Consider the following 14,372-nt stretch of genomic DNA (forward strand, 5'->3'; position numbering starts at 1 on the left):
CGCTGTCCTGGGAACAGACCACAGGGTCCTGCACTCCTGGGTACCCCAGCTGGGTACCGTTTTTACACCGTGAATCTCTGGCAACCTAGGAAGCCGATGGACGCTTTCTCAGAATAATGCATACACAGATACAAAGTAAAATAGGTAAAATTACGAAGGAAACAAGTTATATATGATATAATAATATATGCCCTTTATTAGGACCTAGCAATTTGATGACAGAAGACACTAGCACTGAGGCTGGAAAGGTAATAAAATATACTAACCAAAACTACATTTTTCTATACGCTTATAGGCATTACTAATACTGAGGACCCTTTAAAAGAGGCTAACAAAGGGAAGGAAACGCCATGACAAGTCAGACGGCCTCAGAAGCCGCTCCGAGTGCACCCGTGGCCCCCAGCCCAGCGGCGTCCCTCGCTCCCAGCTCTGCTGGCCGGGCCCCTGGCCCCCACCCACTGCACGTCCTCCTCCTCCTCTGCCCCCTCCACTCACTCCCCTTCCCACTTCTGACACCCCATGTGCAGAGCACGCATCACAGATCCGTGCCTCATGGACATGGCTTGGCAGCCTCGGGACTGGCCCTCCAGTGCAAGCCAAGCACCACCTTCCCCTAAGATAAGAGATGCCCGCCCAGCAGAGGCCAAGTTCACTGTCTCTTCTCTAGCGCCTTCCTCTACCCTGGTCCACATACACAGCTGCTCTTCAGAATCTGCTTTTCCAGCAAGTGTACCCCAATATCCCCACATCCCAGGTGTTAACTGGGCCAAAACCAGAACTAAGAAAGCAAATCCTAAATCCCCATTCTAGCGCCTACACTAGCCAAATTAGAAACTTCTGAGACAGCGTGCTCAGAGCCTATGAGCTCTTTTGTTCCTGCATCTCTTTCTTACCCTGGTGAGTCAAACTTAACTAAGAAACCCTATTCCTTTAGCACAAGAGCAAGGGGTCAGGCCCAAGCAAGGCTCCTCATGATTCCTTTCCCTGAACCCATCTGCCCTGATAATGAATTTCCCCAAGGACAAAAACAATGCTGTGTTCTTTTATACACCCCACACAGCTGCCTCACACTTTATCAAAGGAGCTCAATAAATGTTGAATGAGCAAAAGAACAACAAAGTAAGTACAGGAGACTAAAGATGGCCTAGAGGCTGGATCTCCAAGCAAGAATAAGCATTCCATATTCCTTTACAACAAAACTGAAGACTAAAGAAGTGTGAAAAACAGATGGGATACTTTACTTAAAAGAAAGAGAGAAGGAACTAAAATTCTAAACCCTCAAACCCCAAACCCCCATCCAGCCACCTACGCTACCATGTTCAAAATTTCCAAGACAGCAGAATGGCAAGCAATACGGTCAAGACAGCACACCAGCCCCGACACGGTCCCGTTAGGCTACTTGTGCCCATGTTCTGACTTCTAATGTGACCCCGAGCGGGTCACACCACACACCCAGGCCTCAAGTTCTTAGCCACCAAATGCAAACACTACCATTAAGGCCTCAAAGGAAAAATGAGTAAAGACAATGGGAAAGGCTTCTGTCAATCTGTATAACACCTCTTCATTAATGCACAAATCCACACGTGGGCCAGAGGGCTCATGCCAGGCTGGGGGGGCGGGGAGGGGGGAAGGGCGGGGAGGAGGTATGTTTGGCCATGAATATGTCTTGCACGTTTCACTTTCCCTTTACACAAGAGGAAACACATGCCATAGGACAAAGCTGGTATTAATGTATTTAAAAAACAGCTTATTTTGTTTCTACAATTTAGATGCCCTAAAATGCTTAAGATCTGAAAGGAGGGGTAGGCCTCCTGTCCCCAACACCCAACACCGTGACTCCCCAAAGGTCCAAGGGCCGCTCTTCATGACACACGTGAAGAAAAGCAGGACATCTAGAAGGCTTTGGGATGTCCACCCTTTTTTTTTTTTTAATAGAACTGGTCAAACGTGGAAGTACTTTTGCTCCAAAATAGGCTGGAATTTCCAATTCTCTCAAAGCCATTAGGCACAGGAACTGTAGATTTGGGGTTCACAGCAGTGGGGAGTGGACTGTGGGAGTCGGGCTTTGTTTCTGAGTGACCGATTTCTGCAAACTCAAGTTTAAGGGAAGATACTGGAAGTCATCCAAAATCAATCTCCTCTCAATTTCATTATTTCAGGACAAGCAGCAGAGCCTTCACACTGCACGGAACAAAATCAGTAAAAGCCAAGAACAACAGGCATCACTCTTTCAAGATCAACTCATCAGGACTCAGCAGAGGCAAACACAATGAAGGATCTGTGAGCTGCTAGAATAACAACATTTTCACTTTGTTATTCACTGGGCCCTAATCTGAACCCTATCTTCCTGTTCCAAATGCCATTTCAATATTTGAAATCTCTATAGCTGGTAAAATCACAAACACATCTGTGAATTTCTATCCCCCTAAATTAGATGAGTGTGTGACCTTTCTCTATCTGGGGTGCAGATATTCTGCATTAACATACTGTTTTCTTTTTGCATATATTCTTTGTATCCATCTGAGGCTCAATGACCCTTCCCTGGAAATATCAACTCTCGGTTTTGTTTTCAACATTGGAATGTTTAGATTAGACAGTCAGTGCACAGGGAAAACGAATACAGCTCCCACCTGCCACGACTCCTGTGAACGTATGCACAGGCCACCCCTGTGCTGACTGCACCAGAGCATCTTGGGAGCAGCTCCGGGCTGGGGGGCACCTTTCCTAAGCATATCTGGTTGCTCTCCATCATCCTGCACCCTGGGGGAGTGGGGGCAGGGGACCCAGCTCCAGGGTGTGGAGAAGTCACTCAGCAGACACAAGGGAAAGGAGCACAGTTAGTCCTGCAGAGACGGCATTCTGCCTCAGACTCCAACCCAACAACAAAACACGCTCCCCTTCAGGAAATAAAGGATCGTAGAAATAATTACCCTGGGGACCCTGCAATTGCCCTCCCTTCCGAAACCCTTACTAGTAACTTACTCAAGACAACAGTGGACAAGACGTTCCTTCTGACCTTCCGGGTCCCACTTCCCGATGCCAACCTAGAACGTGCTTCGGGCTTTTTCATCACGATGGGACAACATCTTTTTTGGCTTTTATGCCATTCGTTTAGTGAGTTTTTAAAATGTGGTAAATTCCACACAGAATAGTAAGAAAAACTGCAGATGGGCTTTGGGGTCATCAGAGCTGAATTAGAATGCCACTTGCTGGGTATTTAATCTCTGGTAAGTTACAAGGTTGGACAATCTCACACTGCTGATCATTCAACTATTGGGGGCTACACAATGGCAATTTCATATGACTAAACTACATAACTAACAGGTGCCTCAATTTTCAGTGGAACAGATAATATCGCCTACAGTGTAGGAGTGCGTCCAGCAGTCTCACAAAGAGCTATCTCAGTGCTTTCACTAAAGCTCTGTCTGTAAAGTGTATTAGTAAACGTTGGGTGTCAGAGTCTCGGTGAGAAACCCATGTTTTATTTTTTAAACTTCTGAAGCAAGAAGAAACGATCCTGGTAAAGCCACGGCTCTGTGCAGAGACAACAAAACAAAACTCAGGACAGAGCGCTGTGCCTCAGCCCCGGCCACATGCAGAGTGGCTGCAAAGCGCCCTCCCGTGCGGCTCGGGAGAACGTCCCTGCCCCTGCCCTGGATGCCCAGACCCGGCGAAGGGCAGACAGAGAGCCGCCGCAGGCCTGTCTGCCCACGTCCTCCTGCCCTGGGCCGTCCCAGCCTTCAGTCCTCTCCTCACCTAAGCCTTTGGATCTACCAACCAGTTCTGGGCTCACTCCTCCGACCCCGGCCGCCCTCGAGCGACAAAACGCTAGCATCTGCCTTTTACGGATAAGAGGAAGCACAGTGCACAGGCGGCCCCGGCTCCACGCAGCCATGATGCCGCCCCACTGGCTCACGTGGGTCTCGGAAGGGCGCGGGTTTGCACTGGAGCCTCTCGTCTTCTCTAGGGTATCCGCCACGGACACGCAGGGCAGGGCGGTGCCCGCATTCCCATCTGCCCTCACGGGGTTCTGGAACGCCAGGATAGACGTGCTCCTCCCCTGCAGGAGGGGGATATTCGCAAGGTGGGCCCTGAGTCACAGCCCAGCCCCAAAGGGCCCGGCGGCCAGGAGGACACGCGAGCAGAACAGGGAGCAACCACGACCCCACGTCCAGCCCCCGCTCCCCAGTGCCACAAATTTCAGGGGGTTTAGCCACACGGGGAAACCGCCTCACTTTCTAACATGATTGACAACTATTTCTGCTGTTCACCCCACCTACGAAAATAATGACACGCACAGTGTGACATTCAAAAGGGAGACAAGAAGTAAGAGCCAAAGACACACAGTGCAATCCGTATTCGCTCCGTGGCGCACACCCGTCGCACACAGACGCACGCTTTCAAAGGACCCACTGCTCAAACCCAAAGCATTTGCCGTAAGTTTCCTTCACCCGCCCCTCCCTCAATGCGCCCCACCATCCGGGAAGGCGAGGCAGCGCGAGAGGCGAGGCCACAGCCTCTTCTCTTGTCTGGCCAATCTGCTACTGGAATCTGGAGTCCAGAGTTCTGACGGCGATGGGCCGGTGGCAGCGCCAGCAGCGGGCGCGGCTACAGGCGCGGTGGGTGCCTGGCCACCTGGCCCGACGAGGGCCAGAGCTGCTCACACAGTCCAAGGCACGGAGTCCCTACCACGTCCGTCCCCCCACGCTGTGGCGAGGTGACCGCTTGTCAGTGCCAAAAACCCGCTCACATTTTTGGTCAAAAGTTGTAAAACTGATTCCTAAAGTTCAGTTTTCAACCATGAAATTGGTAGGGCTAAGAGCGTCTCATCCAGTGTTTTCCAAACTGGAAGTGGCGGCGGGGGGTCATGGAGTTAATGTAAAACACACAGAGAAGGACACACTGCACCTTGCGAGGACGTGTGTCGCTCTGCGTCACGTCTGTTTTCAACACACATATGCGTGCACACTCAACACGTGTGCAGTAGAATTCTTTACAGACGTATTTCTTACTCTGGGTTCCAGTGGGCAGAAAGTTTGAAAACATTGATCTAACGTAATAGCCTTATTTGACAGATAATAAAATTGAGTCTCAAATGGTTAAAAGACTTACCCACAACTACACAGCCCATTACTGGCAAGTACTCAACCCTAACTGTTCTACATAAGATGTCTTTTTTATTTTACTTTATTTTTTTAAATTAATTAATTTATTTACGCACCGGGTCTTAGTTGCAGCAGGTGTGCTCCTTAGTTGCAGCTCACCGGCTCTTTAGTTGTGACATATGAACTCTTAGTTGCGGCATGCATGTGGGATCTAGTTCTCTGACCAGGGATCGAACCCAGGCCCCCTGCATTGGGAGCGCAGAGTCTTAACCACTGCACCACCAGGGAAGTCCCAAGATGTCCTTTTTAAAAAACATCTCCATTTTCTGTAATTCTTCAAGCCTCATAAAAAACCAGCATCTGTCTAAAACACAAAATGCAGGCATTCACAAAGTTTTCAGAGAACTGAGCAAAAACCATTGAAACAATTTTTCCAAATGACTTGGCAAATCTGGGCTCTAAGGGTAAAATCACACAGCGGTTAGAAACCAGACACTGGTTTTGAATCCATACGAGACGAGACACATTTAACACGGGCAGATCCCACACAATGCCAGGCACTTGACGAGCGCTAACGTCCTCCTCGGTCACACCTCTTTACTTTCCCATCACACAGCCTGAGCGTAGATGGGTCCAGATCACCAAGCCAACAGAAAACCTCCCAGGACATCTAAGCTAACTGCCCCAAAGCCGTGTTCTCATTAAATAATCAGCAATAACAATCAAAGCACTATTAGATAATCTCTAACTCTGTAAGTATTTGTGACAGCCCTAAGAAAACACAAAAACCATAGGACATCTTGAGTTACTCTAATGGGTTATAAAATTAAATTAAATGGGCATAACAACTGTTTAGGAAGTAAGAGCAAATCAGAAATACTCAATGTGAAATGTCACTTCACAGGATGAGCCGGCCACCTCTCTGACACTGTGGTTACTTTGAGGGAGCCGGGGCTGAAGGTCCCACTGATGCTCAGAAAGCATGTTTGCCTTGACTGACAGCAAGGTCTCCACTTTCTCATCCGACTTCGAGCTCTTGAGTATTCTTAAACGGGACCATAGTCTACCGGGCAAGCCCATCATCAAGTAATTTTAAAATTATCATGCATTTATCATCTGCTAGTGATTCCTGACAGATATACCCTCGTGGAGGTCTATTTTTACCAAAACATTCCAGTTACTTGGGGGGCAGGCATTCTCATGTCCCACATTAACAGAAATTATTTCAACTTGAAGAGAGAGAAACAACTAATGCTAAAATAAACAGTACTCAAGATTCGATAAATCATAAGTCAGTTACTCTAAATTATATGTCTCGAGGACAGTTCTGGGTAGAGGAAACCAAATTAAGAAATACTTTATCAAATGCCCTCTGGATGTGAAATACTCTGCTAGACTCTCTATTTTAGGTAAACGCAGGCAACCTACTTTTCCTGACTAAAGTCTCAGGCCGTATGATAAAAGTTACTCTCGATCACATAACCGCAACCTCTCCCTTCATCCTTGTGGGTACTTTCCACACAAACCTACGTATTTCCAAGTACCTCTACCGGTGACATAGAGGTCCCCGCATTTCTGGGTCTGGAAGGTTTGAGGGAGGGAAAAGGTTTCCTAAATCACATAGACCATAATAAACCAGTGAACCAGGGGCAGCCCTGTACATAAACTGTTGGGAATGAACTGGTGGTCGAACACTGGAGAAGCTGCTTATTTGTTCAAGCGGCAGATGGAGACCCAATTTTCCAATCTCTAAAATTGCTACCAGACCCTAGATTAGTCAATTACCCTTCATTTCACAGCAAGTAGCTATAATAAAATAATCCAAATAAAATTCGTGAATTCAGCTTTCCAGAAGCAAGAGTGTTGGTTTACATACAGATTGAGCAAACCAGAGTGGCTATCCCCTTCATCAGAGACTTTCTAGTGCGACTGAAGCGAAAGAACCAGCCTTGCAATTAGTCACGTAAAACCATAACCAAATTCAGGAGTCAGTACAAAATCTAGCAACCCTATCATTTTTCAAGGTTTTACCAGTTTTTCCAGGCAAGCAGAGAAAGCCTAGGAAATATCCCAAACTAACATGTTCGCACTTAGAAAAGTCTGCCTCTTCTACAATGTTTAACCACTGTCAGAGGACCCTTAGACTTACCAACAATATATTCTCTCTTCCTTAAAGAAAGCAAAATCTGTTTTTCTTGCCTTAGACAACTGCAGTCCCACTCCCATATCCGCATCTTCCTCACTTTCCCTTCTACCCATCCCCCCAGATATCTGTAACAGGGGTCACGCTATTTTCATTTTTCTCTCACTTTTCTTTTCCTTCACTGTAGAGCTCTTTAGCCTCACGAGTCAATCAAGCTTGTTTTCTCACCAAATCAAGTAAATAACTGAAGGATGATGTTCCTAATTCAAGATGAGATTATGATGCCTCCGCGCCTACATCCTCAGCAGTCGTATGCTCTTACTTCTAACCTCTCTCACTTTTTCCCAGGTCAATCTCATCAGAGGAACAAAGTCTACCATGAACCTTAGACATCTACACAAACACTCAAATCCAGGATCTGCCCTACCTAGCGGGGTGTGGTAGATACACCGGCTGAAAACACATCCTGTCCCAAAGGCAGGCTTCTCTTCTTGCTGAGTTGACAGCCGGAGGCCACCCCGCTGGCAGAGCCTAGAACCACCGGGGTCAGAGGGTCCACCCACCGAGTCTGTGTCTTGAGGCAGTAGCTCTTTCTGTCTGAGCACTGGCCTTCCTGCCTGGGGGGCAGAATCTATAAAAAGCAACCCGGCTTCCCTTTGCTCTTTTCATCCCTCTACTAGAAGCAACACAGTTCAAAGAAGCACCTAGTCTTGCACAAAGAAAATCGTGCCCCACGTAACTCGGTTCCCGTCACTCTGACACAATAGAGACACTTGACTAAGATGCAGACCTTCCAAAGCACAGGGGCAGGGCAGCGTCTCCACTGAGGTCTCCAGAAGTAACCAACCCAGAGAAGCGGGGTTGCTGGTCCTCCCCAGAGCTGCTCTCTGCAGCCCTCAGGGGCTGGGAAATTCCTTCCAGGAGCCCGTGAGGAGGGCCACCTCCCAGCACTGGCATACTTCTCACTTCCTATACTAGACGTTTTAGAGAAAGCTGTTGATAGACCGTATTCTGCCTGCACACATCAGTTCAGTGTGCTTTATTTCCCTCCGGGCCGCATGCTGGCCGAGAATCACGCGATGAAGAGGCAGCAGTGGGACTTCCAGGCCCTTCGTGGTCGAGATTATGAAAGAAGGGCTTTGACGACGAACGCTCGGGCTGACTGTAATAGTTCTCCTTTTAGGACGTTATTGTTGCCATGTGTTTGCTGCTGTCTGGAGCAATAAAAAAGCTCTGAAATATTTGTCTGTGTCCTTCATGGACTCAGGAGTTTCCATAAGAGAAATCACTTGGAAAATTACAATATTGCTCCAAATAAAATATTAACATAAAAAACCTGTTGAAATGTTGAGCTAAAATACTAAAGAATTATGACCACAGATGTAATTTATGAGGATCTAAGGGCCCCAGCCTCACAAAGGCTATTCCACCCCTGCGAGGCCACGTCTGGGACGGTTCCCCACACAACACAGACCTGCCAGCCACAGAGAACTGGTCTCGGGATCCCCGGATGCTCGGACAGAACAGATCAGGATGACAAGGGAGGGGCGCTCTGTGATTACACCCTGAACAAAAGCACATTTAACAACCAAGAGCAGCCTGCTTACACTTTTATCTATAGAAATTAAAATTATTTCTTTCTTCTGTATGAAAAATATAGGCACTTTTTCCTTCTTCACATCATCCTAACTGTAGATTGATCTCCTCCAGTCGAAGGACTTTGGCCCTGCAACTATAACAAGTTACCAGAAGTAATAATTACCTACAGGAGAGGAGGTTAGTGCAACATTGGTGAAATGAATCATCTTTCGGTAGCTGTGAGTTCTCTTCAAACTTAACCTTAGTGGAAACCTTCTCACTAAGAAAGTCTCCTACAGAAGACATTAACTTGCATTCAGACCCAGGATTTCATCTTTCAAACTGAAGGACAGATTACTGATCCTCAGTACCCAGAAACTGCAGGCGCTCACTAACTGCTGCGCATCAGCACTTAACCACGCGTTCCCCGAGTGGCACTGCCTCTCCTCTGGAACAGAAAACAAGCTCCACGTCTTGAACTTTTAATGATCCCAAGACCTATCACAGTTCAACTCTTTGTTCTAAAATATTATCAACATCAAAGAAGCTGTTATTTTTGCCAAAATTTTAGATTGAGTGAAGTCTCTATAATCAAGGTAGATTATCTATGTTGCCCAAGTTTTGTGTCCTAGGATTCTTGTTGGCATTTCTGTATATACTCTGTTGACATATTTTGTTTACACAAGTAAGGTCTTTGTTTTTCCTAACCCCATGAGAGCTGAAAAAGGAACTTTGGACGTAGCAACTAATTCAGTGTTTACCTGCTTTACTTGTCTGCGAAGTAATAGAATCCATTCATACGCCGGAATGGAGAAAAGAGAGGGGGCTAAAAAGGTCAAAAGGAGAAATAGAAGCTATAATGAAGTGCTGTGACATGGAGTATTAATTTTACAGATGAAAATGCTATGGAAGAAAAAGTCCAAGTGTCTTGCCAAGGTTACAAGGCTAAATTAGTGATAGTAGCGGGCTCAGGAGTTAAAAACCCTGCAGTCGAGAGCAGAATGTGGAGGACACGGAAGTGTTTTGTTAATGCTTCCAGAAGTGAACTAAGTGACTCATTTGCAAAAAGCAAGTCTGGCTAGAAGTTAACTTTTCTGTAAAAATGGCAACAACAGGAATCTGCCTGCCTGCACCATAAGGTCTGCATAAAGATAAAGGGGGACAGATAATACATGGAAATGTCCTGCAAACCAAAGGGCACCAGTTGGGGTAGTGCTCCCCCCACCAACCTGCCCCTGCCTAACAGCTCAGGCCTTCTTGCAGCAAAGCCGTTACCTGCTTTCTCTTAGCCACCGATTCACTCGGCGAACGTTTATTGGATGACTGTATGCAGAAATCACTACATGAGGAGCCAGGGCCAACGGTAAAACAAAACAAAAGAATGCTCTCTTCAAAGAGCTTCTAGGGGACTTCCCTGGCGGCGCAGCGGATAAGACTCCGTGCTCCCAATGCAGGGGGCCTGGGTTCAATCCCTGGTCAGGGAATTAGATCCCGCACGCATGCCACAACTAAGAGTTTGCGTGCCGCAACTAAGAAGCCCACGTGCTGCAACTAAGGAGCCCACCTACCGCAACTAAGACCTGGTACAACCAAATAAATAAATAAATATTAAAAAGAAAAAAACAAAAACAAAGAGCTTCTCGGTTAGTCTGAGGAATAGTAGCCTAGGATGCCATGAACCATGGGAGTAAAAGGCTCTCAACCAGGCCCCAGTTCCCAAGACCTCAGCCACCTTCATACAAGGAAGGAAGGAAGGTCTAGCTGTAGCCAGACCACAGGGAACTCAGATGGAATTTTCATCCAGAAACTACTGAAGGATTGCAAAAAGGGCCTTAATTAGCCTGAACCTGGTTTACTATTGAATTTGGGAAGAAAAAATGAAATTAAAGTCAACTAGAAGGCTCTAACAACAGACTGTTTGTGAGATGGTAAAGAAGAACCCGTCCAGAGCAACAGCACCAGGAGCAAAATGCTGACGCTCAGAGGGTGGTATCCAGTGAGAACCCTGAGCCAGGGCAGAAACGAGGAAGGGAGAGTGGGCAGCAGGGAAGAGAGAAGAGGAGGGGGAAAGGAGAAGCGTGTACAAAGCACAGACAGAAGAGAAGATGCAGGAAGAAGGTCTCAGTAGAAATTTCTTTTCCTTGAGTGCCTGGTTATTTTCCACTATGTGCTGCTCATTGCCTTCATAAAGTCATTTGTGAGGCTGACTTGTGTGACCTTCCTCCAGAGTGGAATTTTGCTAGCTTCTGTCAGAAACCTAAGGGTTCTAAAAACTTGTGAATGCCTAAAACTAAATCCTGGGCTTGCAGTTTTCTGGACGACCCAGGTGATGTGATTTTTGGATGACAATACACTCGAGGGCCTCCTTGGGGTTACACCTTCTCAGGAGTTTCCCTCCACTCAGCTCTGCTGAGACCAACGCAATTTTCCTGTGGAACCCTCTGGAGGTGGAACCAGGATTTCCATCTAATTCATCCTAAGCCTAGCGATAGGCCCTTTGATTTCTGTCTCATCACATAAGACTGTCAAACTGAAGTTCCAGCTGGCCAAACAGACAAATGCTCTCAGGATTAAAACAGCCTGAACATGTGGCTTACCTCTCCTACTTTTCTGATAACTGCTTACAATCTTGTTCACTCTTCAATTATTTTAAGGAAATTTAAGATATTCTTTATCCTGTATTTTTAGTTGTTTTCAATAGAAGATTTAATCCAAATAGTCTAGCCTACATATCGCTGGATATAGAACAAAACAATGAATTCAAATCTCTATACACAGAAAGTACTGTAGTGAACTAAGAAAACATCTGGTCCAAAATCTCCTGGAAATAAGAAGGAAACAAGTATAATAAATTCCTATACTCAGAAAAAAAATAAATATTTACAAAACGGAGATTAACATAGTCACTTGATAGTTATAAACAAAATTATTTACCACTAAAAAACAAATTATTTTATTAGGCGAGCCACCAGCAAATAAAGAGAGAGAAAATACTCCTAACAATGTACATCCCAAATATCAAAACATCTCTTACATTTTCAATGCAGCATTCAACCTGAATAAACAATAGATTTTAAAAACTCGTAAGTTTATAAAATGACCTGTTTTACATTGCTTTCTAGGATTTCAATCACAAGCTAGAACAAAAAAATCAAAAATCCTTGTTTCTCTATCTTAATTATAGTGGCATAAAACCCAAAAGTTTTTGGAATAGCATTTTGATTTATACTGATACTAGTTCAAATTAAAACAAATATTTTAAAATATTTGAACTCTTACTATAATGTTTATAATGGCATAAAATAATTTGAACAACTCCTCCACAACCAAAGTGGAATATATACTTTAGAGTATCAAAGAAGGAGTTAGCTGAAGTTTCAAGGTCTCATCACTTATTAGTTCAAACTATCAGCCTAACAGAACTGAAAGGAAAAATGACACTATGTTCATTACGTGATTTAAGTATAAGGCACTGCCACGATAAACATTTGGACATTCCGAGCTTTCATAAAAGCACCCTCACGTACAATATTAGCATTCATCCCTTTAGGGTGTACGACGTGAGCTGCCTCCGGGGGATTTGTCTCATTTCGTTCTCACCCTACTCTCCACTTGTGAGTTGCCAACTAAATTGCTTCTAGGTTCACAGTATAGGAGACTTCGTCATGTTTAGCTGGAATTGCTTACTTTTGAAGTATGCTGATAGAGAGCCCAATGTGCTCTGAAATATCCTCACCAGATGTTTGGATGGATGGGAAACCAACACATATCAAAAGGTGACCCCCAAATACCACTAACTGTATAAATACATCCTCATACATTTAACAAGTTCCGCTGACCAAAACACATTAAAACACCTCAGGGGAACTGAACTTAATTCTTACATTTTTCCATTGCTAGGTATTCAAATTCTATTCAGTTTTCCTTTTTCGCTTTTTTTCCCCCCTTTCACGATCTCCATAAATGTCAAGTCATAATGAGCTACAAGTGCAGTTTAAATACATTTAATATGACTGGACAATGGGACAGTTGGATATCGTTAGCAAAATAGGCTTCACAATCTTGGTCTGAAAACTGGAAGTTTAGTCACTAGAACAAAGAAAATCGTAGACTTATTTGTTTCCACACCAGCCAGGCCAAACCTAGCACAGAATATTTAATTCCAAGCATTATACTTTAGGAACGATAAAGACAAATGGTAGATGCTGGACAGATGAGAATCAGGACAGTCCTGGGACCTTGACCCTGACAGGAAGAGTGGCTCCAGGAAGTGGGCTGTGGCCCCCAGGAGGGAAGGCTGGACCCAGCTGGGGGAGGGGTGTCCCCGCGGGAATAATCGCCCTTCCCAAATTAAGAGAGGAGAAATGTGACAAAATAATTGGATTTGTTTTGCATGATTCCTAAGGAAAAAACTAGAAACAATGGACATAAAACCAGCTACAGGGAGAGAGATTCTCAAATAGAACTGTCTGAGGATGAAACCACACTCTCGGGGTACATGTGTGCTTCTCACCGAGTCACCTGAGCACCCCGTGCAGTCAGCCTCGGCTTGCGCTGCTCTCTCAGAACCAGTGCCCTTCTTCTTTTTTTCTTTTTTTCTTTGCGATACGCAGGCCTCTCACTGCTGTGGCCTCTCCCGTTGCGGAGCACAGGCTCCGGACGCGCAGGCTCAGCGGCCATGGCTCACGGGCCCAGCCGCTCCGCGGCACGTGGGATCCTACCGGACCGGGGCACGAACCCGTGTCCCCTGCATCGACAGGCGGACTCTCAACCACTGCGCCACCAGGGAAGCCCCAGTGCCCTTCTTTGACCACCTGGCGGAATATGGCTTCAATCTTTCTAGCTCAAATGCGGCCCCCCTTCTGCAGTTTCCCCTGACACCGCCCTTTCTTCCAAACCGCCATCATCTTTAGAATTAATCGTCCCTCATCCAAGATCACACACACTCTCCGTGTCCTTGTACAAAGGGATCACTCACACTGAAGTGTGGGAGCAGAGAGGGGGGCTCCATCATCATCCTTCTAGGGGGAGGCACCTGGGCAGGGCCTGGCACAGTTTTAGCGCCTGTCATGTTGTCGGCAATAAACGTGTTTTGAAATGCAGAGCAAACACCAGACGCAGACTCAGGCTAGACGCCTTTTTTTTAAGACACTGAGAGTCTATAGTTGTAGGAAATGTAGAGACATGGTTCCAGCCTCTTCCCAGTGAACACAGAAGATGTTCTACCACTGATACCCCTATCAGTGACCACGGAAGAAAGAGATTCTACAAATGTTCCCTTAAAATGAAATAGACTCAGAACCTGGTGCATTCCTCTGGAGAGTAGAAACAAAAAGGTCACCAAGAACTCTGTAGGTAGAAGTTGTGAATTTTAGACATTCCAGAAAAAAGAACAACTTTTAATTTAATGGCAATATAAGTGATATTCTAAATGAAGCAGAATGTTTGATGGATAAGGAAAGATATTGGAAGGCTGTCGGGAAATACAGAGAGGTGTGTGTATTAAGCCAATCCTTATGATGATACAAATTTATAGAACAAAAGTT

At 45.7% G+C, this 14,372-nt stretch overlaps 1 protein-coding gene across 3 annotated transcripts in view; it reads right to left on the bottom strand.

Moving 5' to 3' along the window:
• The window catches only part of GMDS (GDP-mannose 4,6-dehydratase), a 479,997-nt gene that overhangs the window by 353,297 nt on the left and 112,328 nt on the right, over positions 1 to 14,372 (bottom strand). The window lies entirely within an intron of this gene.

The sequence above is a fragment of the Tursiops truncatus genome, chromosome 10, assembly GCF_011762595.2.
Source record: "Tursiops truncatus isolate mTurTru1 chromosome 10, mTurTru1.mat.Y, whole genome shotgun sequence".
In the NCBI taxonomy this organism is placed as follows: Eukaryota; Metazoa; Chordata; class Mammalia; order Artiodactyla; family Delphinidae; genus Tursiops; species Tursiops truncatus.